Below are 26,493 nucleotides of genomic sequence, written 5' to 3'. Positions count from 1 at the left end.
AGCAGTCACAACAAAAAGACGTACTAAAAAGAAACGTAAGGGCTCAAACCAGTGAGGAACAAAACCAGTGTGAGTAGCAATAACAGTAGCAGGGGACCTGCTGGAAGGATTGCGCATACAGCTGCTGAATCAAAAAGCAGGAGTAGGATCATTTAAAATAAAGGAGTGGGGGGCGGGGAAGAGGAGCAGGTAGAAAATAAGCTGCACAGAGACTCTATTATGGGGAACAACTAAGAGCAGCTGGCTGGCACAAGACAACAGCCTCCAAAATAAGGAAGGATAAGATGAGAGCTGCAGGGGAGCCCTGAAACAAAAGGGTGTGAAGAGAGAGCAGAAAGGAAAGCAGAGGTTAAACCCAGGAGATTGCAAGGAGTCTGTGATGTCTTAAAATAAGACTCTCGAACTTAAAATCAAGGAAAGAAAAATAGACCGTAAAGGGTTTGTATCTGCATGCACAGTATTCTACACTTCGTGTTACTACCAGCTTAAAAATAAACAGGACAAGCTCATTTTCTCAGTTCTCTCTGCTTAGTACAATTCAAGCTTTGTTACTACAGTGCAAATAGTAATTGTAATCCAAGATTAATTACCCGATTTATTAGAAACAGAATTCCACAGCAAGTATACCATACTAACCTTTAAATATTTTCTGTTCTGTGAAATCCACCACTTTCAGCAGTTATTTGAGAGCCTCTGGGTAACCTACACAAAGCCATTCGCTAGATATGAATCAAGATGAACTGAATGTACAGTCTCTTCCTATTCATTAAAAGGCATTCTTTCAGCAAGCCAAACGTTTTTTAATATCATAATACATTTGAATATGATGTTACAAGGAATATGTTAACAGCACTACTGAAAATGCACACGTTTACAGTTTTAGTTGTCTTTCTACTACACACCAAGTCTAACGCAAACAATGAATCATTTAAAGTTCCCTCAAAGCCTCCACACCAGAAGAACTGCCTTCCAGCCATTATCAAACAGAGGAACAAGCCTTCAACTGATTTTATAAGCTACCTATGCCAACACTGGCTGTGTGCCCACTCCTGCACAGCGCCAGCTCAAGCCGTCTGCCCTACAGAGCTACAGAACAGGCACGGCACCCCTCATACCTCAGGGGAGGGGATCTCCAGGAGGTGTTCACAAGCAGGAGATGACAACAGCTCCTTTATGGGGCAGTTAGATCTTGAAATAAGTCATTGGCCTCAGCTGCTAATCTGCTTCCTCCTTCAGGAGGGTCTGGGATCACTGACCGGCCCCTGCACCGATACAGCCTTATCGCACTGCACAGAGCTGCTACAAGGGCTGCTCCCACTCCCTGCATCCCAAAAGTGTGAAGCTGACTTTCCCCGACCTATGCCTCTATGTATGATACTCTGCTAAGTCATGAATGCTTTCAGCATCTCAGGATACCCGCCCTGTGATGCAGTTTATCTGCATAAGCTATCCGGAAGAGCTTCTCAAGACCATATTCTAAGCCACATCAGTTGTCCCTCAAAAGCACAGTGCACATGCAAATCTTCTAACTGAAACTGGTGTAACACAGGGATACGTTTATTTAGAAACTACAGAAATAGGGGCTCAGTAACCAGTTCTGCCAGTGGCACTTCTCTGAGCACTGGTCAAGACACTAAGGGCTGGTCACTGTATGTTTTGTGCTCAGTGCATGAATACACTCAAGCACAAGCTTAACCTTAGCTTATTCGTATATATCCATTTTTTATATATAGCTTAACTCATAGCTATATTTACGAGCGACATGCTAGATTCTTTTCAGCAGGCAAAGCTTTTTTTGGCTCAGAAAAACTGACACGCTGGATGAGAAGACAGCCAAAGTCCATACTGGCTATCAAACCACAAAACTACTTCTGCTAGGAAAAACGTGGTCACTGTTTTATTTTTACTGAACTGAATTTTCGCATATTGATGAAAGCTGTACGGTGTTCTCTGATGAAGAATCCATATGGATTGCAGTTAAAGTATACTGCAAAAGTCATTTGTGGGCCATAACAGGTACCACTGATATCTACAAACCCGAGTTGCACCTGAAGCTATCAAAGCTGGAAAAAAAATATAGACAAGTGATTCTTAATAATCTATTTTGATATTATTAGTAAATAAAAGCATACCTGTATTTTCATGGAAAGAACTACAATTACTACAAAGAGAAACAGAAAAAATGTAGTAAAAAATCTAAAAAAGAAAGCACTAAAATTAAATAATTCAGAAAATATTTATTTGGGGGGTACACCTGTGGTTATGGGGCACAGAAGTGAGATGAAAGTGTTCTTTCCTACTGTCTACAATTAAAGGTTAGAAAGTATTATGCCACTAGTATAACATAATGGGCAGTATTCTATAAATCCATTTATTATACTAAATGTCTGCAAATATATTTAAGTAATGCTGAAGTTGCATTCAAAGGCTTGAAATCAACACTTTAGACTCCTAGGATAATCGACGTAATTACAGGAAACTTTTTTTTTTTAAGGGAAAGGAATCCAGACATCCACTCAGTACATACCTTTTGTTCTCTTAGTTACTCTCAGAATAAAAATTTCCCATAACTAACTCATACAAAACACTAAGAATAAGCATTGTTTCCTTGGGTTTAAACTCCTCAAAAATCAACAACTACAAATATGCTGATCTACAGAAAAACACCAAGAAATATTTTGATACAGCATCACAGACAGTTCCATCAAGTTGAAATGTCTGTGGTGCTTTTTCCTCTTTAAACGAGGGGGAGGATCAGTCTTTTGGAAGCTGTGAGCAGGTGCCCAGTCTCGCAACACCAGAAGCACATTTGTGTCATGGCTGTTCAGAGTACCTTTACAGACTAGACTTTTCACTAAATGTTGTGGTACTGCAGTCAGTGACATCTGATCACAGTTTGGCAAATCTGCTGAGTACTAAGACACTGATAACTTGTACCTGTTTGCTTCTGGTCTCATCAAACAATCTCACTCCTGTGTACAGAGGCATCCCTGAAGAATGGAACAGTACATTCCATAAAGGTGTACGAAGTCTCAAAAAACTATACCATTAAAGAAGATTTCTCAGAAGGCTTTATCTAAACGTTATCACTAAAATACAAAAAAGAAATTCTCAAGAAAAAAAAAAAAAAAGAAAAAACAGAAACAAACAACTGAAAAAAGCCAGCTTGCCCAGCTAGATAAAAGATGAGCTAGCAGACCCTGACAACCACATACTAATTACACTATAGTTCTGACTCAACAAAATCCTATAAGGACACGTTATTGCCCGCAGTTCCGAGAAGTTTAACAACATTTTGACTACCATTTATGATTATTTACTCTGTTGCCAACTGCATTTCCTTTTCAAAGGGCAAAAGGTTTACTATGTTCTGTTTCAACAAGGCATTTCAAGTGTAGGCTTTACTGAACCCACACCTAATGCATTCATTTCCTTTTGGGAAAAGCATTAGAATGCTCCATGTTTTGCAGAATCACATCTTTACCTAGTTGAATATAGCCCATCAGAAACACATACAGAAAGGATGAAGAAGACAAAGTATTAATAGGAAGTTAATTTCAGTAACAAAATAAAACTTAAGTGTCGTCTAATTGGACATAGCAAATATTCGGGGTACCCATACTTTAAAAAAAGGGGGAGAAAAAAAAAATGGACACAACCCCCATCAACTGACACATCCAACTAGTTCTTCCTCTCGTCCTTTCAGTGAGCTATTATCTATTTATTGCCCTTGAGGAACATATAAAACTTTCAGCTGCTGTAAACACCTTCACTTTGGGCATGTTTGGTTCCTCTCCTCCCTTCTTATTTTAAAGGGTAGAAGAAAAAATTACTCAATAAGCCAAATATAACAGCAATAAGTTCAACAAATAGAGATGACTCTAAATCCATAATCCAGATTCCAAACGCCTATTTCTTTGAACAAAGCAGTGGATTTTTTTTTACATTATTTTCACAGAACATTTAAACAAAAACTACTACACAACAGGACAAGAAAGAGATTCCGAAGATAAAACTCTGGAGAGTTTTATATTACACATATGAAATAAATAGAAAATTTGGGCCATAGTCAGTAAACTACAAGTTTAGTTTGCAGTAGAAATTTTGGTAGAAAAATTAGAATCATTTTACTATGGTTAACTCTACAGTTTGATGAATTATTTGCTTTAGGATTGTGTGTTTCTTTGTTTTTACCTTAACAGTCATTTCAAGAACATTTTAATTTTGCTACTTACACAATACACAAAAAGTATAATGAAAACTTACTGGAGTTTACACTCTAGAAAATTATTACAAAAGATTTCTCACTACTAGTCTTTAGATACAAATACAAAAGGCTCAAGGCTATACTCTGATCTGTTAGAAAGGCCAGGGTTATAAATTTGTTCATTACATTCAAAGATATGTATTAGATAATTTGAAAACGTATTGCAAAAATCAATTGTAGCATCTCAGGTTTTCTATCCTAGTTTCAGCATTTCCCTCTCAGTTTGAAGGGAACTAAATCATTTGCAAAAAACATATGTAGATGTTAAACTTAAGACTGGAATGCATTTTTAATTCTAACTGGTTCACCTGCACTTTATTAGACGAATTAAGTCTAATTTCAACATCTGATAACACTTCATTGAACAACCATTTAACATAACTCACAGAAAAAAATCAAGGCACACAAGGACTTCATACACTGCTTTCCATTTGAAGTCTCCAAAATGTCAATAATTAGCCTTCAAAACTTCCTTCTGAAGAAGGTAACATTATTTTTGTTTTCATAAACAGAGAATTTGAGTAAGAAATAATAAATCCACCTGGCAAAGTAATGAATGAAACTAAGATTACCAGTTTTCTGCTCCGTGCTGCTGCCACTACAATGCTGAAAGTTCATTCAGTGTCCTGCCTTTTTGCTTTTATTTTTTGGTACAGTTGTAATGAGGTCTCATTTTATTAAAAGTTTCTGTTGATGACAAATCCCTGCTAAGCCACAGAGATCAACTACAGTTACTAGAAACAGACAACAGGGTACACGAATTAATAGAAAGAAGATAGTCAGACTCTACCACGAAATGAATCCTATGGAAAACATCAGCTTCGTTAGGTTACCTCAGGTCTTCTGAGCCAGCCCAAGAAGATACTCTGTATATACTGAATGCAATTCTCTCCTACTCTCACAGAAAACCTATGAACCTTCTTTCCTGTCAATACTTTATAAGCTATTACTTAGTTCTTAGAATTCAATCAAAGAATAATATTAAGCCTGCTCCGCCACAGGCTATGGATGGCTGCTACTACTCCATACCTCCCACACCATCACGTCCTGCCTACAGTGCCTTCAGGAAAAAAAATCCCAAGTTAAAGCAGCAGGTAACAGGAGGTGAGAGCCAAAAAACAGTGGTAGCAAGAGCTAGTGCTTAATTAATAATCTGAGCTTATCCTTTTTTCTTGTCTTTCTTTGAAAGAGCAAGCTAAAACTGATTTGTCTCAGATCACTGAAGGAAAAAGACTTGCTATTTGATCATCTATCCAGCACTTTAAAAAATAAAAAATTACAAGCACTACACTACATGAAAGCAAAACCAAGCAATACATCCAGCTGACTCATTATCTTTAGTTACAAAAATCACCACTGAACTTGAACCACTCACCTTTGGCACACTGTTAAAATGATCCAGGCAGTGAAAGGCAGGACTCTCCAACAAAGTTACGTACACCACTGTCTGAAACAACAAACAACACACACTTTAGTTTCAGCACTAAACTTAGGAGAACTTTAGCTAGGTAATTTAGTTTTCATTCTATCAAAATCTCCTAAGAGATGCTGAAGAGCAGGCAGAATGGCTTTAACTTCATGCACCTGTTTAGCATAAATAGAATCCATCTTCATATTTCACTCTTCTCAGTGAATACAAGGTCAATTTAGCCACAGACCATCCAAACCATCTAGGAAAGCAAGCAACTACAAACCCAGCCATCACAGTACAGAGGAAAAAAATCAGTCAATAAACAGAATTAAAAATTCAGCCCAGTTTTAGAAAGATCACGTTTAAAAAAGCATCATTATCTACCATTTCCTTCACTTTTACATTAGTCAGTTTAACTTGCCTATGCTTCCTAAGAAAAGGGAAACACTGTTACGTGTGGAAAACTGAGGCACATCAGCAAAAACATAGCCAGCAGTTTTGTGGGACATGACTGTTTCCACCCAGGAGGCACTTGCACACATCTGGATGTGTAATCCATCTGGATCACTACCGCGTGTGGCTTGGGTCCCTCTGGCACAAGAGATACTGACCCAACATGAGTGAGCTCTGACAGAGGCAGTGAAGCTGGTCGTAGGGCTGAAGAACTCCGGTAATGGAAATTCTGGCTGGATGTAAAGGTTTTATCACAAAGGTGGCTAAGAATGGCCACATGATCCCCAAGAAGTGATGGACCTTCTTCCTGGTGGAGCCTCAAATTCTCCCAGACATGGCCTCAGCTGCAGCCTTAGCCCTGCCAGGAGGTGGACAGCACACACCTCCAGAGGTCCCTCTCAGCCTCTGTTGTTCTGTTCCGTGTTTCTAGCCACAACCGTAACCTTTCAAAATAGACTTCAAAACATTTAAACATTTCTTTCTGGTTTTTAACAATGCTTCTAACTCCATAGGACGTCTGACAAATTCAGGCTGTATAAACCCATTAAGATCCAATTCAAAGAGAAGGCAAAAATTCTGAATGTCTTCCTGCACTGCAGCTCCTAGCTCATAAGGACAACAGATTACAGCTCCTACTCAAACGGAGGCCACTTATGCACAAAGGTTTCTGTTCAGAGTCTTCTCTGAACAGATTCCAATCAGTTGCCACTCTACAAAAGCATCCAACAAAGAAATTCTATTAAAAAGAGCAATGAATCCAATGATCCCATACATAATGGGGGGGGGGGGGGGGGGGGGGGGGGGGGGGGGGTGGAAGTATCAACAAATGTAATAAAAATATCTTACATAGGTGTTTAAAAGTGAGATTTAGACTTCTACCCATTAATAAGTGGAGTAACAGAACTACTGAAACCATAGTTGGATAAACATTTAAGCAAAAACATATTGCTATAGGATAAAGCAAGAGAGAGTCCCTGTCCCTCAGCTCCCTCCTTGGTCCCCGGCAGCTGCAAGCGGAGTCAGCGCACAAATCATCTCCTGCCCCTTACCATCCACCACCAAAGTACCACACCAAGCTTCTGACTTTATTTGGAGGGTTTTTCGGTTTGTTCCTTAAAGAAATACCCAACAGCACTCTCAATTATTGCTCACACCTTCACAAATGCACATTCATGTACAGAATCTGTGTTTGAAAATGAGCTGAAAACAATACTGTTAATCATCAATACCTGAAGAACTAACCCTGTATTTATCAGTCAACTGGAAAGGAAGTACAGTTGGGGAAAATAAGAGTCCAAATTCCATCTAAACACATAAGAAAAGAATGAGTCGTGTTTATCTCAATATAACAATGCTAACTTCCTTCTGTACAGCAAGGATGGCTTTATTTTTACAGCTACATTAAAAGTAGCTCAGAATGTTAATAGTAATAGTACAAAGAGTCAAAGGAGGAAGTAGTACAAGAAAACCTCATTCCTACCAACATTTTGATTGAAATAAAACTGTTAAACTAACAGACACACAAGTGCAAGATGCAAACTGCTTCCTGTCTTCTCTGGGCTCAATCCCATTGTGTGGCTATCTCCGTTTATTTTTCTCCTGCTAAAATCTTCACTTTGCATGGAAGAGCCAGAGGAAGTTTCCTGCTACAAGGTCACACTAAGAGTCACTTCTCCAAAGAGTAACCGATTTCCTTCTCACACCCCCACAGCCCAAAGCTTCACCAACATTGTGATTTGCAGAGTGATTCAAACTCGGGATGGAAACCTGGGCTGCAAATAATTCTCTTGTACTTTAAATATGTTTCTTGAAACAATCTTTCAGTTTTAGAAGTTCAAGATTTTTCTTCTCAAAGGGCAGTAAATGGAAACAGCGGTTAGGGTTTAGGACCATCTGCCCTCAGGCAGGTTTTCTAGCTTTGCTGCTGTGCCCTACCAGCCAGAACTCTAGAGTTGTATTCGATAGTAAAGCCAGGATGGGGAATGAATAATTAAACTTTGAGAGTACAAATAATCTCCATCAACCTTCAAAAGCTTGGAGCGCGTGTGGCAAACACTGTCCACCCAAAAGACAAACCGGTGCAACATTAGAAGACTTGGGAAATGAAGTCAACAACTTTCTGAAAGGCAGCAAAGCAAATGGAGGAACAGAGCTGAGCAGTCATTTCCCAGGGTATCATCAGTGCCCATCACTTCTGTACCACCTAGTGTGACATCCATTTGTCACATCTCAATCCTAATACCAATTATTAGGATTAGGTATTAGGATTTGATAACTGATGGCCTGGATAGGCACACCCTCCTTTGGGTTAAAAACTGGCTGGATGGCCGGGCCCAAAGAGTGGTGGTAAATGGGACTAAATCCGGCTGGAGGCCGGTCACCAGTGGGGTTCCCCAGGGCTCAGTGCTGGGTCCGGTTCTGTTTAACATCTTTATCAATGACCTGGATGAGGGGATTGAATGTACCCTCAGTAAATTTGCGGACGACACCAAGCTGGGAGGCTGTGTCGATCTGCTCGAGGGTAGGGAGGCCCTTCAGAGGGATTTGAACAGACCGGATCATTGGGCTGAGGCCAATGGCATGAGCTTTAACAAGGCCAAGTGCAGAGTCCTTCACTTGGGGTATAAAAACCCCAAGCATCGCTATAGGCTCAGGGAGGAGTGGCTGGAGAGCTGCCTGGCGGAGAAGGACCTGGGGGTGTTGGTTGACTACTGGCTTGATATGAGCCAGCAGTGTGCCCAGGTGGCCAAAAAGGCCAATGGGATACTGGTGTGTATCAAGAATAGTGTGACCAGCAGGAATAGGGAAGTGATCCTGCCCCTGTACTCGGCACTGGTGAGGCCACACCTGGAATACTGTGTCCAGTTTTGGGCCCCTCGCTTTAAGAGAGATATTGAGCTCCTGGAGCGGGTCCAAAGAAGGGCGACTAAACTGGTCAAGGGGCTGGAAAATAAAACTTATGGGGAGCAGCTGAGGGAGTTGGGGCTGTTTAGCCTGGAGAAGAGGAGGCTGAGGGGAGACCTGATTACAGCCTACAAATACTTGAGAAGGGATGGTGGGGAGGTGGGGGAAGGGCTCTTTACATTAGTGATGGGTGACAGAACAAGAGGAAATGGGTATAAGCTTAGTCAGGGGAGATTCAGGTTGGATGTTAGAAAGTATTTCTTCTCTGAAAGGGTTGTCAGCCACTGGAATAGGTTGCCCAGGGAGGTGGTTGAGTCCCCATCCCTGGATGTGTTTAAGAATAGGGTGGATGAACTACTTAGGGATATGGTTTAATGGGGATTAGGGACGGTTGGACTGGATGATCTCTAAGGTCTTTTCCAACCTAGAAATCTATGAAATCTATGAAATTCTACTGCAGTAATGTCAGCCCTGCTGCATGCAAAATGCCACGGTTCCTTACCACTAATGACTGCCCTCATACCCTATGCTTACCGTGAGGTCCAGAGCAGAGGAACAGAAGATGACAACAAGGGACAGAAATGGCAAAGTATAGGAACTGGATGAACGCATGATTACAAACATGCAAGGTAGAATGAAAAGTTTGTCTACATTTGAACAGCACTCTCATTTGTTTTCTAGACGAAGGTCTTTGGAACACAAGGATTATACAAGTCCCTTATACAGTATATTATACACTAAAAAGAACTTCTGAACAGTCATAAATAAAAGTTTGAATCTGCTTCTTCCAAACGTGCACCAGAAGATGAGTCTCAGTAACATCCAATACAATAAGCAGCTTATACCTAACTGTGTAATCTTTAAAGATTACAACCTTAAGAATAAATTACTGCTCTTGTAATGATATTACAAGTAACATGCAAAGTTATTAACCACCTTTCCTTTCACTAATAGCTTTAATATGCCCCATTTTCTTTATCCCCATGGCTAAAATCCAGATTCAGCCTTACAAGGACTATTTCACTGACAATTCTCTCAGGCTCTCTTCCCAATACCCGACCACCTCCTACTTAAATTCTGTCATGAAATAGCTAAAATAATCTCTTTGATACTTAATATGCTAATACACAAGAATGACCTGACCATAAACCTGTACTGCACAGACTGGGAATTTTAACTGCAATGGTTAAAGCATCCAAGTGACTCCAATAACTATGATAAAATTCAACAACTGACGTATTACTGGTGACCTTCTGGGGAACAAATGAAAAGCATCACATTAATACAAATTCTCCTGTGGAGAAGATCAAGTTGGCAATCTGCCAGTTCATTACACCATCTAGCTCCACTCCAACATTAAATATTGCCTTCCTTTGTAATTGACTGAAATACACTGGAGCAATTGCAGGTAACCACTTTGGGCTATTAAAGTATTCCATTAAGACTTCTCCATTAGGCAGATATTTCAAATGAAATTACGTCAAAATAGGCTATGTTCAAAATATTTTAACTATGCAGACAATTGGGCAGGCACAATCTAGTTCCACAGAGCAGCAGACAGATCAGCTTAAGAACTCAAAAGCTCAATGCCTGAATTTGCTTAAAGGGAAAAGAAATCCACCAAGTTTATTCAAGACTCTAGTCATATATATCCTCTCAAAACTCACTTATTATTACTTTCTTCTAAAGCTAAGAAAATGGTAATGTGAAAATACACAACTATTCTTTAACTCAGATAAGTCAAGGCATTTATTAAGTACCACATCTTAAAACTAAGTACGGAACACAGGCAGAAAACAGAAAGCAAGACTGGATTCACATTGTGTTTAAGGTTTCAAAAAGGCAGCAAATTGCAATGTCGCATTACAATGCGTATAACATTCTGAAAACAAACACAAAAAAATCCTTTCATGCTATATCCTCTCCACAACTAAGCTTTTCTTCTCTAAGGTTGCGGTTCCTTAACAGCAAGGAAGCAAGTGAAATGGGGCACGTGAACAGGTTCACTGCCTTGCACACAGAAGAGACTGCCAGATACTTAAATCGCTGGAAAAAGATTTAAATCTGTATGCCAGCTGTGAAAAAGAGACTAGCCCTTGAAGCTAAGACAAACTTCTGTGTTTAATGGGCTTTTTTTAAGTGGTCCAGGTCTGAAGCCATCACCAGAGGCTGTAAGAGTTAGCCAAGAAATTCGGGTCTCTTTTGAACAGTGCACAGGCAGGAGGTTGTGTATCTTCTCTGTGCTGCTATCTGGCATGCAAAAGCTGTAGTACAGCTCCCAGTGTCTGTAACAAAGAGGAAGCAATTAGACATGTGGGTATCATCGGTTGCTCAAACAACTATTTAAAAAAAAAAAAAAAAATCAACCAAACATATAGTTGGAGGGAGGAGATAGAGAGAGGAACGCAGCTAGAGAAAGCGTACAATGGCTCACACTTGAACCATATGCAATCAAAGAGGCTATGCTGACCTATATTCTCATTTAACTCCTGCAGTGAAATGCATATGCTCTGCAGACTCTTGCGTATACATGATACATTTTCAAAAAACATGAACATTTTTAACATCTACTTGCACAACCATCAACTCTCAATCTACTCGTGAAGCACAAGTAGTTAAATTTCTAAACAATATCAACATTTAAAATAAATACTGTATTTCAAAAACCAACTTCCATTGCCAGCTTCCTCTGTAGCTGCAATCCAAACACATGCACAACCAGCAGCTTTTTAAATTTGAAAGAAATGAGGAGGGTTACACATCTGTTAGTGACTGCATCTGCTAAGAATTCTACAATATAAATTACAGATTTGATTTTTAGAAACATCTCAGCATTTACAGTTAGATAACTTTCTTCAGCACTTTAGTATTTTGTACATACAGTTTAATAATTTGTTTCAGTGGAACTTCTGCCTTTCTGACTGATACTTCAGTTTGTTGTTTGTAAAAACTGCACAATGACAGTCTTTTCCATTAGGTAAAACCAGCTCAGAATCTTTGAAGACCTGAGTGGTTAACAACTCATCAGCCCAAGCAGCTCATTCACAAATCTATTTTTCCTATTGCATCTTGGCCATTAAAATGTTTTACATAAAGACACATATGACGCACCGAATCATACCAGTTCTTCCAAACCTCTCTAAGTAGAGTCAGAGCTTTTAAATCAATACTTGTGGACTTCAAGGTTGTGAAAGATGACCACGAACAGTATATTAATATACTCTTTACAGTAATCTGCACTTGTAAAATTACTGAAAACGTACACCTCCACTGGAAAAAGGCAGTCACAGATGCCTTTTGGAGAAGTGAAAACCACAGATTAGGATGACTTAGCTACCACAATGCTAACTCACTATCAGAGAAACTCTCGGCAGAGAAGGTTTTACCCTTCCTCCAGGTGCACAGCCAATGGGTATGTAAGGATGCTCGAGGGATTACTGTCCAAACAGAGTATCTTATTCTGAACAGCATGCAAGCTCTGCCCTATTCTGTTCAGACAAACTGCATCTGAAGTACTGTCAGCATAAACGAGAACCATTTCACTTTGAAGGGAGGGCAGAAAAGTCCAGGCACCTTGGCTCTCGAGTGAAGAAATCTATAAAGACTCCAGCTGCGGGAGCAAGTTGAAGAAATCTCTCTCAACCACCACTAGCAGAAAGAGTAAAAAGATTTATTGCTTACTCAAACTCAGTATTTCATTTACTATGTTGAAAAGCACAGGGCTGCAGAACTCACATAAACAGACATTAAACTGGAACCCATTAGTAAAATTGAGGGAAGGGGTTAAAAAACAGAGATCCCAGCACAAAATCCCTTACTGAAACTGGAATATGCTCAAATATATATATATGCTCAAATAGTACCTGGTGTTAGAGTTCAGCAATACATTGATGAAAATGATCTTCCTTGGGAGGAGGAAAACACTTTTGTCCCAATACATTTGTATATCAAAGGCTGGGAAAAAAATGACACTTCAGATTTAAATTTTTTTTGAGCCTCCTCTGATGACCGAACTAAAGAAAAACAACAAACTTGATGCAGTTCAAATACAAAATTATGGTAACTAGAGGTTCACAACTAAGAGCCAAAGGTAAGTGGAAGACAAACGCTCAGAACTTAGAAGCGGCTTTGGTTCCTACACAACTTGGTAGGTGGTACATGCCAGCCAGCGATGTGCAGTACTGTGACTGTCCTCTTTGGACACTGCAGAAGGGCAGTCTCCAAAGTCAGCACCCTCAACCTGCAGGTCAAAACAAAACCACTAGCTTTCTCAGATCCTCAAAAAGGAACAAACAGCAGAGTTGCTAGGATCACTACTTCTCAAGAACACAGAGCACATCTGCTTTTTCTTCCAGTTTAATCATCAGACACTTTTGAAGCAGTTTTTGCCTGAACTGCCCCAGAAACTTTGCTTTACGTTGACAACAAGAAGAGAAATGTTAACACAGCCTTGGTTCCACCACAGCCCTAGCCGCAGGCGCTGCTATTATTGCTGTTTGAAAGTTAACTAGATATTCCACAATCTCGTAATACACAAATAAAATTTGGCAATACCCTACCTTCTGAGCTTTTCAAGACTGATTTTCTCCCTTTCATGTCTTGTACATGTTTGATGGTGTCTTATTCTACTCATTTTAATCACGCCAATTCAGTGGCAGACTACAAATGAAAATGCAATAGAAACATTGCAGGCCCTGTAACAATAGTCAAAACAAAGATTTCCTATGGCAGCTGTCAAATTAATGACATCTCCAAAGCTATCTAAATACAGTATCTGGGCAGAAATCCAATTATGTCAATTCTGTCTGAATACCCCAAAAGAGAGTCCTACTGGGGTTAGAAGTGGAAATAATTTTAAGCGCAGATTAGCTACATAAGCAGCTCCACACTTGAAACCAGAACAAGGGAACAAAAACCTAAAGGCATGACATTTATCTGGACACAAGGGAGAGGGGAAAAAGAACTGTTAGACATCTGGCAAAGGTCAAAGCCAATTACCTTGTCCAAATTTGCCCCCCAAGATAATAGCTTCCAGGTTCGTTTCTTCAAAATAAGACGTATTGACTCCACTAATTAAAGAGATTTCTGCTTATCCCTACATCCTCCACTACTGCTTTGGTTTTCCCAAAAATTCTTTTCCCAACAAAACATTAACAGCAGTAGTAGAACATGGCAACTTCCCAGAAGCACGAACTAAATTTATCTAAACTCTACATAAAAGAAAATAATCTTCTCCCTCACTTTAAGTATTAGGCAGCAGTGACAAACGGTATTGAGGACTTTTAATTCAAAAGTATGATTTCTTGCTGCTTTCGCTGCTTTCCTTAAACCATTGTAACCACTGATTTCCCTTTTGCTTTGGAAGTGTCTGTTACAGCTTAATTATGTGGTGATTTCAGCTTGCTGAGCCTTGCCACAGGATTCTGTTTATTTGCGGTTTTAAAACAGACAGTGATCAAGGTAGGGGGAAAAATAGCCTTTTAATTCAACAAAGAAAAAAATACATGTATTTTTGTTTTCTTTCTTTGCAGGCATACTAAAATAACTGCTTTAGAAACTAGAGAATACAAGTTTATCTGTTTTTTAAACGAAACTATTCATGAGACTGCTACTAAACTAAAGAAAAAACTGCACACACCAAATAACTGAAGCAATATATTTTCGTTAGTAGCTACATTCTAACTAGAAACCTTTATCTCTATTATGAATAGATAAATAAACCTTCAAATAAATATAAGTGAATGATGATGAAAAATAGCAGACTGATTTAGACAAAGTTTCTAACCCTGATCCGTCCATATACTGCAGAGAACACTTTCCAGGGTAAGGCTATAACTCACTGTATATATATTGCAAGTGCTTCTGCTATCAACACTATATCAAATTCAGGAGAGCCTAAAGCATTCATTATGAATGGTCCTATATTTAGGACTGCACATTCCAGGCTCTGCTTCTTACACCAAGACACACACAGTTAAGAGGTGGGGGTTTTTTTTGTTGCCTTTGGTGGTTTTTTTTTTTTCCCCTGAGCACAGTCATTAGAGAGATTCAGAAAAGCCTGAAAAGCAGCAGCTTTTTTTGGTCAAAATCTGGTAAATTCTCAAGTGTACTGCTAATTAAAAAAAAAAAAAAAAATCAAACAAATGGGTAACACACAAATGCAGGGTTGCACTCCAGAATTTGAGATAGCCTTAATTCAGAGCAGTGCCAAAGAACCACCAGCTACCATCTTCACCTGCTCAGTGCATTTAATCTCAAAGTCATTTTGAGAGGCATGCACTGAGATCCCTTTGTAAGCCAGCAATTTTGGATATTACCAGTTTGGACACAATTCAAATCAGTAACGCACCACATTTTCTCATGTTAAAGCCTAACTTAGAATTTTAGACACAATAATTTTAACTAAACTTCTTAATAGTACACTTTACTGTGAGTATTTTCTTACAACGAAAACATACATGGTTCATTTAAAAAAATCTTCCAATTGAACCATGCAGTCAATGATGCTGTCAGAAACATTTTGGAGAAGCCTAGAATAAATTTCTTTAGCTTCAAATTTTTTTTTTTTTAAGTTTAAGAATATATACAAGGAATCCATTTCTTGCCAGTTCTTTATTACAGGAGATTTCATTTTTGCATTTGCTCTCTAGAACACACGGAGCATAGTACCATGAATTCTCCTTTAAGTCACACAAGCACTGCAAATCCAATTACTACTCTATTAGGTCTCATTTAAATCCCATACGGTATGACAATAAACTGAACAAAATGAGCATCAGCATGTTTTTCAACCATCTTTACAGTATGACATAGATGGCAATCACAGTTTAATAAAATTTCATTTACAAAGAAAGTAGCTCAAAATTTTCTCTTTCTCTGCCAGGCATTTCTGGAAGACTTAAGAAATACTGTTTCTTCCCACTCTCCCTTGAAGAAGCCAGTTGGCCATCGCTATTTCATGGTTCTCGAACACCTGAGCCTTCTGCTTGTAGCACAGGAGTTTGTGTTGGTGCTCAATGCTTAACACACATGCAAGCCCTACCAACCACTACCTAGTGAATTTAATGTTTACTCCAAAGCTGTCACAGTTTTTTGTTTTTTTTTTTTTTTAAAAAGATTTCCTGGGTAAGGAACCCTTCAAAAAAGGGTAATGTCACATTGGGAAGTGAGGAGGGAAAAGCAAAACAAAACCCCACCAATTTGAACAGTACTGAAAAGACCACAACATTTTTATGTAAACTCTTATCCTATCTGGATCTAAAAAACTATTGTCGCTAAATATCGCAAAGTAAGCTTGAACAACTTTCAGAAGCTCTAAATACTTCACCACTTCAGTGCAGTTAATTTATGCATATATTATAATCATGTGCCCCTCTACTTTCATTACAATATTTCTCGAGCTTATCTCTCTACCCAGCAACTACTGTTTATAGATGCCCAGGTCTGCCCTTTGTTTGGGGAATGCAAAAAAAAAAAAAACCAAAGAAAGAAAACAAACAAAAAAATCCCTCATTTGTAGCAAGCACTTGTCACACTCAAAGCTCTCTGAAGGATGCATAATAGCTGTTTCTTAATCATAGAATCATAGCTGACCTGACTAAATCATCTTCCTTGTGCAAGCTGGAAATCAAAATGTCATGCTGACATTTAAACACATGATCTGTTGTTAACGCACAAAAGCCAGGAAAACATACGCTGTCCACTTTCAAACATATTACCCAGACACTTTGTTGCTAGGACAGAAAGCTTCAGAGTTTCAAGAACAGACTTTTAAATATTTCAGTCATCCCATTAAACAATTTCAGTTACAATTTTACTAAATTCTTTCCTTTACATGCTTACCACCATGAGAAACAGGCAAGTGCCAGGTTGAAGGAGAGAGCATGCTGAAGGGGGGAAGGGAGGGTAATTAAGTCATTTCAAGGTTTGTGCTCCAGTTCTGCAATTAGAATGGAAAGATTTGGGCCATAGCTTTCTCTGCGTGGAGGAGATTATAAAGACAGTAACATTATTGATTTTTTTTTCCCCTTTTGCTAGAAAAGGAAATAAAAGGCAGAGGTATTTTTCAATGCATATTAATCAATCACATGGCCTTTTCTAGTGTATTTACATAGGTATTTTCTGCAAGCTCTTTAAAATGCCTTCTCCACTGCTTTGTCTTTTGCTTCCATTTAAATCACTGCTATTCATCTTCATCTTATATCTAAAACTATGGGTAGACCACATTAGGGAGTGACAAAAGCCAAAGACCATAGACCTTGAATTATCTCTGCCTGTAGCTTTGAGCAATATAACAGATCTTAAGGAAGATAAGCTTCACTTACAAAAATATGAAGCTGCAAGCTTTATGACCCAAGTGTCTTTGCCTGGAAATGAAGCTAAGAGTTTAATCTCCTAGTTTTTAAAGCTAATAAAGAACTGAAAACACTACATTGTATTTGCATATTTAAATAATTTTGAAAACTTTGGTTTACTTTTAAGGAGGTTAAACAACTCCCCCTCTCTTCTGACGGATTTTATTTGTATCTGCTTTCATTGTGTTTTACCATTCCTTTCAGTAGGCTGTGATGGCAAATACAGATCCTGTAACAAGAACTTATTCTCTTGGGAAGTTACACCTCTGAAGCTGCAAAAGTGCACAAACATTCCCACATGCTTCAGAACACAAAGCCTATTGCCATGAAATCTAAGAGTAACATACTCAGAAATCCACTGTCAATTGATAAAGCAACTGATTTTTTCAAGAAAAACTGTGTGTATGTCACAACCTTCCATTTAAATCACCAATATCACAGATGCCATGAGTGCTTTCTTCTTGACAAATACAAAATCAAGAATTTTCAAAGCTAGAGACTAAATACAGACAATGACCATATCACGTGCTTAAATTATAGCTACTGTATTTTTTAGAAGCACTAGGTACACCTTAACAAAACAGTGCAACAAGCTTCAAGTTCTTAGCACATTTGACATATGGTAGCAAAAAAATATTAAAAAAATCAGTCCTGAAACAGACATCTTGTGCAAACAGGATTCAAAATTCTGGTCATGGTCCAACAGTCAGAAATAAACATACCACAGTGAAGCACTACCAAAGACAAAAAGCATGATGCATCATCTAGTACCGGTTCTCACCCCTTATGGGCTACACCATTAATCCATTCCTTTGCCAAAAAATGATTCTCTCCTTGCATTTTACTAACTTGCAGTAACTTTGCATGTGTAAACTTAGTTGTTTAACTAGAATTACATTGCCCTTCCTGCTGATGACATGCATTAATGATCTCAAGAAGGGTCAATCAATATTCAACATTTCAAAACATACATGGAACAAAGCAACTCAGGCCTACTTATTTTTATTACAGACAGATTACTGTCTCACTTTGTGAGATGCAAAGGAAACAGAGGACAGGAGAAAAAGCAATCCTCCAGAGGCATACCCATCAAAATTCCCTAGCATGAGTTTCTATGCCGATTACTGATCAGTAATGAAGTTTGAAAAAGATAGTGCTAGACTTACAAACTGTAAAGCTAAATGTTACACACTTTGCATAACTTATGTCTCAAAAGCCAGTTTTAGCTTTGCCACCTAAAAAAGCTGGCTGGCTTCACCACACAGAAACACGACTCCTCTTTTCTGCAGAGTACAACCTGATGGAAGTTTCTAATGAGCACACTGGGTCTGAGAACCAAACTCAAAGCTGACACAGAGCAAAAAGACCTCCTGTTTGAATAAAGCTTCAGATTCTTGAGGGAAGGATCACCTCAAGGGAGGACAGTATTATTTCTTCTTCCAGCCTTTTAATATACTCACAGGTAAAAAACTTCTCTTTCCTATCAATGCTATCCCCAGAGCTGAGAGGCAGGAGGACTGCCTGGACCTGCTACTTGAAGAAGACTGACGCTGGCAAGCAGAAGAGTAAATAATCTGACATAAACACCAGCTTTAAAAAGTCCTTGGCACATGTTATTGAATCAAATGTATGATGCCAATTTAAAGAATGAGCCGTGAGACTAATACATACAAGTCTGCAAACTTTGAAGGCATTTGTATACCTATACAAAGGCTTTACTGAAAAAACAGAATGAGACTGTGGGGTCCTCAAGAACCAACCACAGAACTTCTGTAATTCTCAGCAGGGCAGGACTTCCCCCACAATTCAAAAGACTGACTCAGGCTAATTACCACCAAATGTTATGAAACAATTCTTCACTCAAAAAAACCCAACTCAAAACAAACAAAAAAAAAACCCTCACACATCTATGGTTTCAAAGCAAACTTGCAGAACTAAAAGTATTTGTAAATCAATGGCCTGAGGGCAGCATGAGTTCTGCTTCTGGTCTACAGAGCTTCTTCAAACAGTACCAACGTGCAAATGAGAGTACAAATCTATTGGGGATATATCCTGGTTGCTAGACCATGCTATCACATCTTCATTACTGCCATTACCTGCAATGCCTAGATTACAGCTTGGATGGGCATGCAATCACAACTTAATTTTATTGCAGAGAGATCTGCCAAATTGCTCCTCACTGGTGTCTTCAAAATGAGAGCTTGGATAGCAGATGTAGTCTTTTAGTAAGTGGCTGTTAAAGACTCCATGCCTTGCGCACAATATGGAGCAGGAGGCTGGTGCAGTAACTCAGGAGAGGGTCGAGCGGTGCAAAAGCAGAGGAAGAAAAAAGGACAAGAGCGACCAAAACATAAGAGGAACAACACTGAAAGAGATGCAGAAATATTTTACGCAATTAGCAATTTCCTGCACACACAGGGAAGGCAAAATACACATGAAAGAGCTATGCAGAGTTTAGTTTTCTTAATTAAGCTGATGACAAACAACCATTAATTATAACAGATTTTTTTTAAAGCATTCAGAACAATCTGACAGAAAATAAGGGTTGGCTGGTAACAGCCTAGGTCCAGACATCCTTTTTGAAACATTGACATTTCAGAGATAATAAATTTAAGAAAATCTATAAATAATAAAGGAAACGCAGACCATCTACACTGAGTATTACACCAAAAGATTTCAGGTTTTAGTTAAGGTTTTGAATTTGACAGCTTAAACTCTAATCCTGAAAGATAAGATAAAATAAAATACTAATGAATTTGAGTCAGCCTTTCAGAAGGGGAAGGATTGTGGAGATTTTTGTTGTTAATTCTGATCCAAGTCTAAGACACAAGATGAAAAGGTTCAGCATACAGCAATTCTTCAAATGTCTGACTACGTGTTCATATTGTGATTTTTCAAAGCTTCTTTTAAAATGTGAATACACAGTATTTCCAGAAAAAGCAGAAGAGCTTTAAAAAGAAGGTATGAAGAAAGAGGCCTAATAACAAACCCACAACATACTAATACTTCTCTTAAACTGTTTCAAAACCAGTTTCTACATGAATGGAAATTTGAGAAATGTATTACCATCCTGACACAGACCCCTATGCTTAAAGATTGTTTTGTATGTAAAACAGGTAAAGCTAAAAACTCTAAAATGTCTTCTATTTTATTCCTAACAAAAACTCAGAAGTTGCATTCAGAACTGCCAAATTCTTGATCAAAATGAACATTACATCAAGTACATGCTTAATGTTACATATGGTTTTACAGAATTTCAAAAGGAAAGAACAATGTGTTATTACTGTTGTTTTTTATTTATACCCTAGAAGTACCCGGAATTTGCAATCAAGATTGAAGTCTTTAAGTGGAGTACAGATATGACCGGATATACTGTTTTTTTTAAAAAAAAAGTCTGCTTAAATTATATAAAAAAGAAATAATCCTTAGTCTCAAAACAAGGAGGACCATTTGAAGATGCATTTCACGAGGAAAAAATAATAAAAAGCCCATTCAGAGTGAAAGAAAGGATAAAGTCTTCCCCTCCTAGAAATCTTCCTGAATTTTCGGACAGTTACCTATTGCCCCCCACAAAAGAATGTACTCTCAACATTAGGACCCCCCACCTCTCCCTGCGCCAGTTCACGCTCCTGACCAGGACCCCTAAAACTGGGGAGACCTGCCCCATGGCCCAGAGCAGGAACACGTGCACCCAGATCCCAGGAGCAGCTCCCAGCCCTCCTGGCCCTCAGCCCTCCTGGCCCTCCTTCCCACCGCTGGCAAGAACCGCAGCTTCCTGCTTCCTGACTCTGACCAGAAGATCCATCCTCGTCAAACTGACTTATTAATTAACATAGGCTTAACGAATCGGTGTTTTCCAAGAGGAAGGAGGACATTTCTCCGCCAGAAGGCTGTGTGACTAAGAACACCAGAATCGTTGGTAATTATAAACACATGTAAAACTGCTGCTTCACATCACTGAACACTGTCCCTTCGCCGTCACGTTTTTATGGCAATCGGGGTGCACAAACGCACACGTTTTTGTTCAAGGTCAGAAATGGCAATTAACTGGTACGTGGCAAGTCCAGCTGAACTACGGAGAAGATCTAACGCGGGGGAAACTCATGACCTCATCGAAAGCCTTGGAGTTTCACACAAACCAAAGAGCACGAGGGCTGTGGGTTGGAAGCTGTTACGAACAATTGCCGTATTGAGGTACAACGCCTTTTAAAAGAAAAATTTGCGAAAAGGACTTAGTGGAGTAACATGATTTCCCCTGCGAACTCTCTCTTATTGCTACAGGAAGACAGAATTAATTTTAACAAATTCTACCAGCTAAGCAACTACTGTGGCAAAATATTAATCATGCAAATTATGTATGTCACAAGTAAGTTTTTTCCTCTCTTTCTATACAATGAAAATTTCAAAATTCATTGTCTTTGATTCTGCAGAAAAATCACATAATTGCGTAAGCTTGCATGAATACAACTAATCTTAATGAGGAACTACTTTATTAGTTTGCCTTTCGCAAGATGTTTTTTTCTAACCAAAACCTGACACAAATTCCCCAAACATCTTTTCTGCATTTAAAAAGTTTCCATAGAGTGTCCAGGATTAAAAATAACCCTGGTACAAATATCTCCAGTAATGCTTCCTCAGCTTTTACTAACCAACAAAAGCTTAACAAATCTACTCATGAAGTATAATCAATACAGAACCTTTTAAGGAGGCACAGCTTATATAAAAAAAACAGTTTAACAATACGCAAGAATTAAGTTCAGGCATAAGCCTGGAAGAGAGGTTTAGGCACAAAAAAGGTTGGAAAGGAACAACTGAACACAGTAACAGAGATGCCAGTAGCAAAAGGATGTCCAGTATTTCTTAGCATCTCCCAGAATAAACACAGTGGCAGGTAAACTGACAGTCCTGCTGAAATTAGGGCGTATTTTGAAACATAAATTATACCTACACCTTGCTGCATTAGGATGGCAGCTCAGAAATAAGCATGCAATCCCTCCAGCAGAATTTACTTCAAAGCTTCCCCCTCTTCTGCCGACAGACCTCGGCAATAGATAAAATTGAGAATGTGGTTTTCATTCATTTCTTCCAGGCACTCTAAAATTCACACATGCACCTCAGAGTGGCTTGAAATCTGGCGTGCCATATGGCAGTGCATTTGTCATTTCCAGAAATATGTTGAATATGGGTTCCAGAGATATAAAGCCCCAATAAGAAAAAAACCAAACTCCTAAAGCCAACAGATTCTGCTCAAACGCCCTCAACTTTATACGATACGCAACCAGAGAGCCTGGGCTTTGATCAGGCTTCAAAGAACCTCTTCATTTGCCCCAGAAAATAAATCTGATGCCTTAGCTTGTGGAGGCTCATTTCCCTACTGTTTTGCAACTCTAAAGTTATTTACACTTGCCTTAAGTGAGACTGAAGCAGAAATAATACATCAACATCAATACTCATACTATACAAACACGTTGCACTTGGAGCACAAAGTAAATGATTTACAAGCTGCAAAACAGCGGAAAATCAGGATCAAGAGTTTTATGGCTGTTTCAGTGTGAACCAACTGAAGAAGTAGTAATTACTTCTTCCCATGTCTGCATACAAAGTTTAATGGTGCACATTACGAAGTAAGATTCAAAAAAAATAACAGAACAATTAGCAAACAGATTATTTTTTTTAAACCTGAAAAAGAAATAAGGCTCTCCTGGTGGCTGAAATAATCACACAGTCTCCAAACTCAGCAAATTAGAGTGACATTTCAAAAAAAAAAAAATTAACAGAGTTGAGCTAAACATCTTGCTGTTGCTAAAATAAGCAAGCCCTGTGCTGTAGGTAGAAAGCAACTAAATCATCCTTCTACTACAATTTCTACTTTCCAGGGATGTCTGCTTTCCACTATTTGCAATCTGTGATGAAATAATCCTTTTTCTTTTTCTAAAATAGAAAACGCAGACTAGCAAGCAGCAATCAAACTACAGGAATTATTTTTCTCCTTACTTTGTTCCTTCAAGGCTGGAATCACAGAGCATGGTATTTTCCAAAACAGAAACAGAGAAACAGAGAATCATTCACCTTTTTACTGGCACACTCAGTTTTACCTTCCTCTCTTTTCTCCTCGTGTTGCCTCTTGAAACCAAGTTATCTTAGCACACATCTTTTTACCCCAAGGATGAAAATTAACAGCGAGTAATAACTCTGTTGACAAGAACTGCTTTGGGGATGGTACTTCGTTTTGAAACATACACAGAAATCAAGAAAAATCTTACTCCAGAGGGGTGGATCCTAGTCTCTAAAGAACTTCCCATGTGCATATTGCACAGTAAGATTTGTTTCAGAGACAGTGTATGTATACAATTTATCCAGAATGGGGAGGTGACCAGAAAGACTGCAAGAAAGTGCAGGTGATTCTCTAATCAGAGTCTAATCCAGACCTTCTGCGAAGTTGTTTTTATGTACAGGGAAGAAAATCAAGAGCACTTCCACTCTAACTGGGAGATAATACTTGCAAGCACCTAAAAACAACAACAACAAAAAGTCCTATGGCAGCAGCAACTGGGATATTTAACATAGCACAGACATTGTTCCACTATACTAATCAATCATGTTCATCCAAGACCAGGATCCATTCAGCTGCTCGAGCTGACGAGTGTTTCAGCCATCCAGAGACAAGACTACCACATATCTGCCGCTCACATCTCCTAATGATGACAGCATATCTGCTCGTTGCTGCTAGAGGCAGTGGGCTTTGAGAAAGACAGGGCTTCCTCCCCAGGCATAACAAGCACAGAGCTGCCAGCTGCTGGTGTTGCCATCTAGGGAAGTTATTCCTAGAAAAGCAAGAAAAACGTGTGGGCTGAGCTGCAAAGACAACGTAGAAGCTAAAGCAAGCAGAAGAGTCCTCGGTCATAAAAAAGGTGAAGAAAATCCCTATGTCTGATAAGATTTAGGCTGATGAGCAGATCCCTCCCTCCCAGTCAATAACTGGGCTTTTAGATATACTGAGCTTGTGGGTGGGATGAAAAGCTGCTCACACGACAGCAAAATTTTACTGTACCCAGCAGACAAATAAAGTATGCTAAATTTCCTGCTCATTTTAAGATTCATAGCAAGGCAGAACAAAAACAAACAAAAACCCTAGAAAATCTGCACTTTACAGAGCTTCCTATGTTTTGCAGGTTGCATGGAAATCAGCTGCTGATGCTGCCAGAACAATTCGAGAAGAACCCAAGTTCATGTTCAACAAGTCTAGACCTGCTGCAAAGAAAGGAAAATCCCACATGGGAAGCCTAAATGAGAGAATGACATCAGCATAGTATATGCAGGTGTTCCTGGGTAAGAGAAGAAATTTATTCTTTAATTACTCTTAAAATAATAACAGTTTGAAATTCAGCTTTTACCATATTCTTAATTACAGGTCTAGAAAACAGTAAAATCATCAGCTGTCAGAGTTGCACACACTCTACCATCCTCCCACAACAATTACTATACTGGCAACAAACTATCCTACACAGACAAAAGTACCCAGAACAGCAGTTCTCACCTTGTCACAACTAAAATGCTACAGAGACACAACTGACTCTCAGCTATCCATACACTTCTTTTAATCACGGTTTTCTTCCCTTATGTGCTTTCCTTGCCAAAGTCCCAAATCTAAGCCTCAGAAAAGCTTACTAAACTTATTCGTAAGCGGCTCAAGTATCATAACTCAGTTGCTCAAATATTTGGAAGCCTTCACCTGGTGGCTTTGAACCAGAGTAGAGGACCAATCTAGGGCCCTGCAGGTAGTAATACACTCCTTGGGGATCTATCATTAACATGGTAACAATGTTTCAGCTGAAGCAAAGCCAAAAGATTCAAGATGGGAAATGTAGCTATAAACAGTAAGAACGTACAAGTTTACTTCCTGTAGCCAAGGTCAGCAAACTCTTAGAACTTCAAGGTACGTGCCAGTAAAGCGATTTTCCTTTCTTACTTACAGATTTAGCCTTTAAGGTGTTCTATGCCCTTTTTCAAGCTTTCACTGCATATTTTAATTTTTTACTTAAAGATCTTCCTGCATTCCGAGACAATTCTTATTATTTTGCTTTGATGCTTTTTCCTTGGATGTTTTCCAGATGAAGCTCTAAATTGAAGTTCAGCAGAAAAATGATCAGAGCACTACATTTCAATAACAGAAGCATTGAAAATGTGGCCTTCAGTGTATTAAACTCATTGCTGGAAGCTACATATGAAAATATATTACCCACCTCAGAAAACTCTCCATTGTTATAATTTGGTCATTTCACACACCAGTGATCAATCTCAGCTAAGCACATTCTGTAAGTCCACACATAATGATAAAAAATTAGACATACCAGAGAAAAATTAAAGCCCTTCTTTCATGAACAAGTTTATTCACCTAGTGATTTTATATAAAAATTACTTTTCTACTGCTTCTTGGTATGAAGCTAAACAAGCTGAAGATATATAAATTGTTGCTTACAAGGGTCAATGACTCAGCAACCTGCATTATGTCCACTTTGCAGCGAAAGCTGGTAGGCACAAAGAATCAACTTTAAAAAACAATCTTAGAAGTGTGCTCAAATTCAACTTTAAAAAAAAACAAAAACACCTATATTCACAGATAATACTACTAGCTGTAACTCTCCTTATTCAAGACTTATATTCACCAACTCCCCTTTCCTTTACCTACCCTTAGAAATGTAAAAGTTTCTGAGTGGTGTTGCTACAGAACATTTGCTATTGCTACAGCTGATTCTGTTCTGAGCGGAGCTACAGAATCAGCAATTGTCACCAAGTATTCTACATCAGTTCTTACTGTACATCAGTACAAAAGAACAGAGGCTTTTCATAAAAGCAATGTTCTGGAGAAATATCACTAAAAAAGATAATATCCAGCTATTGGAAAACAGAAAAACTTAAGTAATGTTGTTTCCACTGTTCCTCCAATACCCTATCACACTGAGATCCAGTGCTGGACCTCATCACACAATTCTCACTACGGCACACAATTCTCACTATGGCAGCTCTCCCACAATAAAGACTGGACATGCAGGAGGAAGATGCTGCATAGGGAAGGAAAGTACAGTGTTATTTTTGTACAGTCC

General features: G+C 38.8%; 1 protein-coding gene across 2 annotated transcripts in view; it reads right to left on the bottom strand.

Annotated features, from left to right (window-relative positions):
- Nucleotides 1–26,493, bottom strand: part of NCK2 (NCK adaptor protein 2) — an 86,519-nt gene that overhangs the window by 48,926 nt on the left and 11,100 nt on the right. The window contains exon 2 of one of the 2 annotated variants that reach the window (XM_086619601.1): nucleotides 5,643–5,714. The gene's annotated coding sequence lies outside the window, so the exon portion shown is untranslated. Of the gene's footprint in view, nucleotides 1–1,115; nucleotides 1,215–5,642; nucleotides 5,715–26,493 lie in introns of those variants that run through there. The other variant, XM_086619610.1, reaches the window with a different exon arrangement.

This window comes from Tauraco erythrolophus, chromosome 1 (assembly GCF_009769465.1).
Source record: "Tauraco erythrolophus isolate bTauEry1 chromosome 1, bTauEry1.pri, whole genome shotgun sequence".
Lineage (NCBI taxonomy): Eukaryota > Metazoa > Chordata > Aves > Musophagiformes > Musophagidae > Tauraco > Tauraco erythrolophus.
This window is presented reverse-complemented; position numbering and strand designations above follow the sequence as displayed.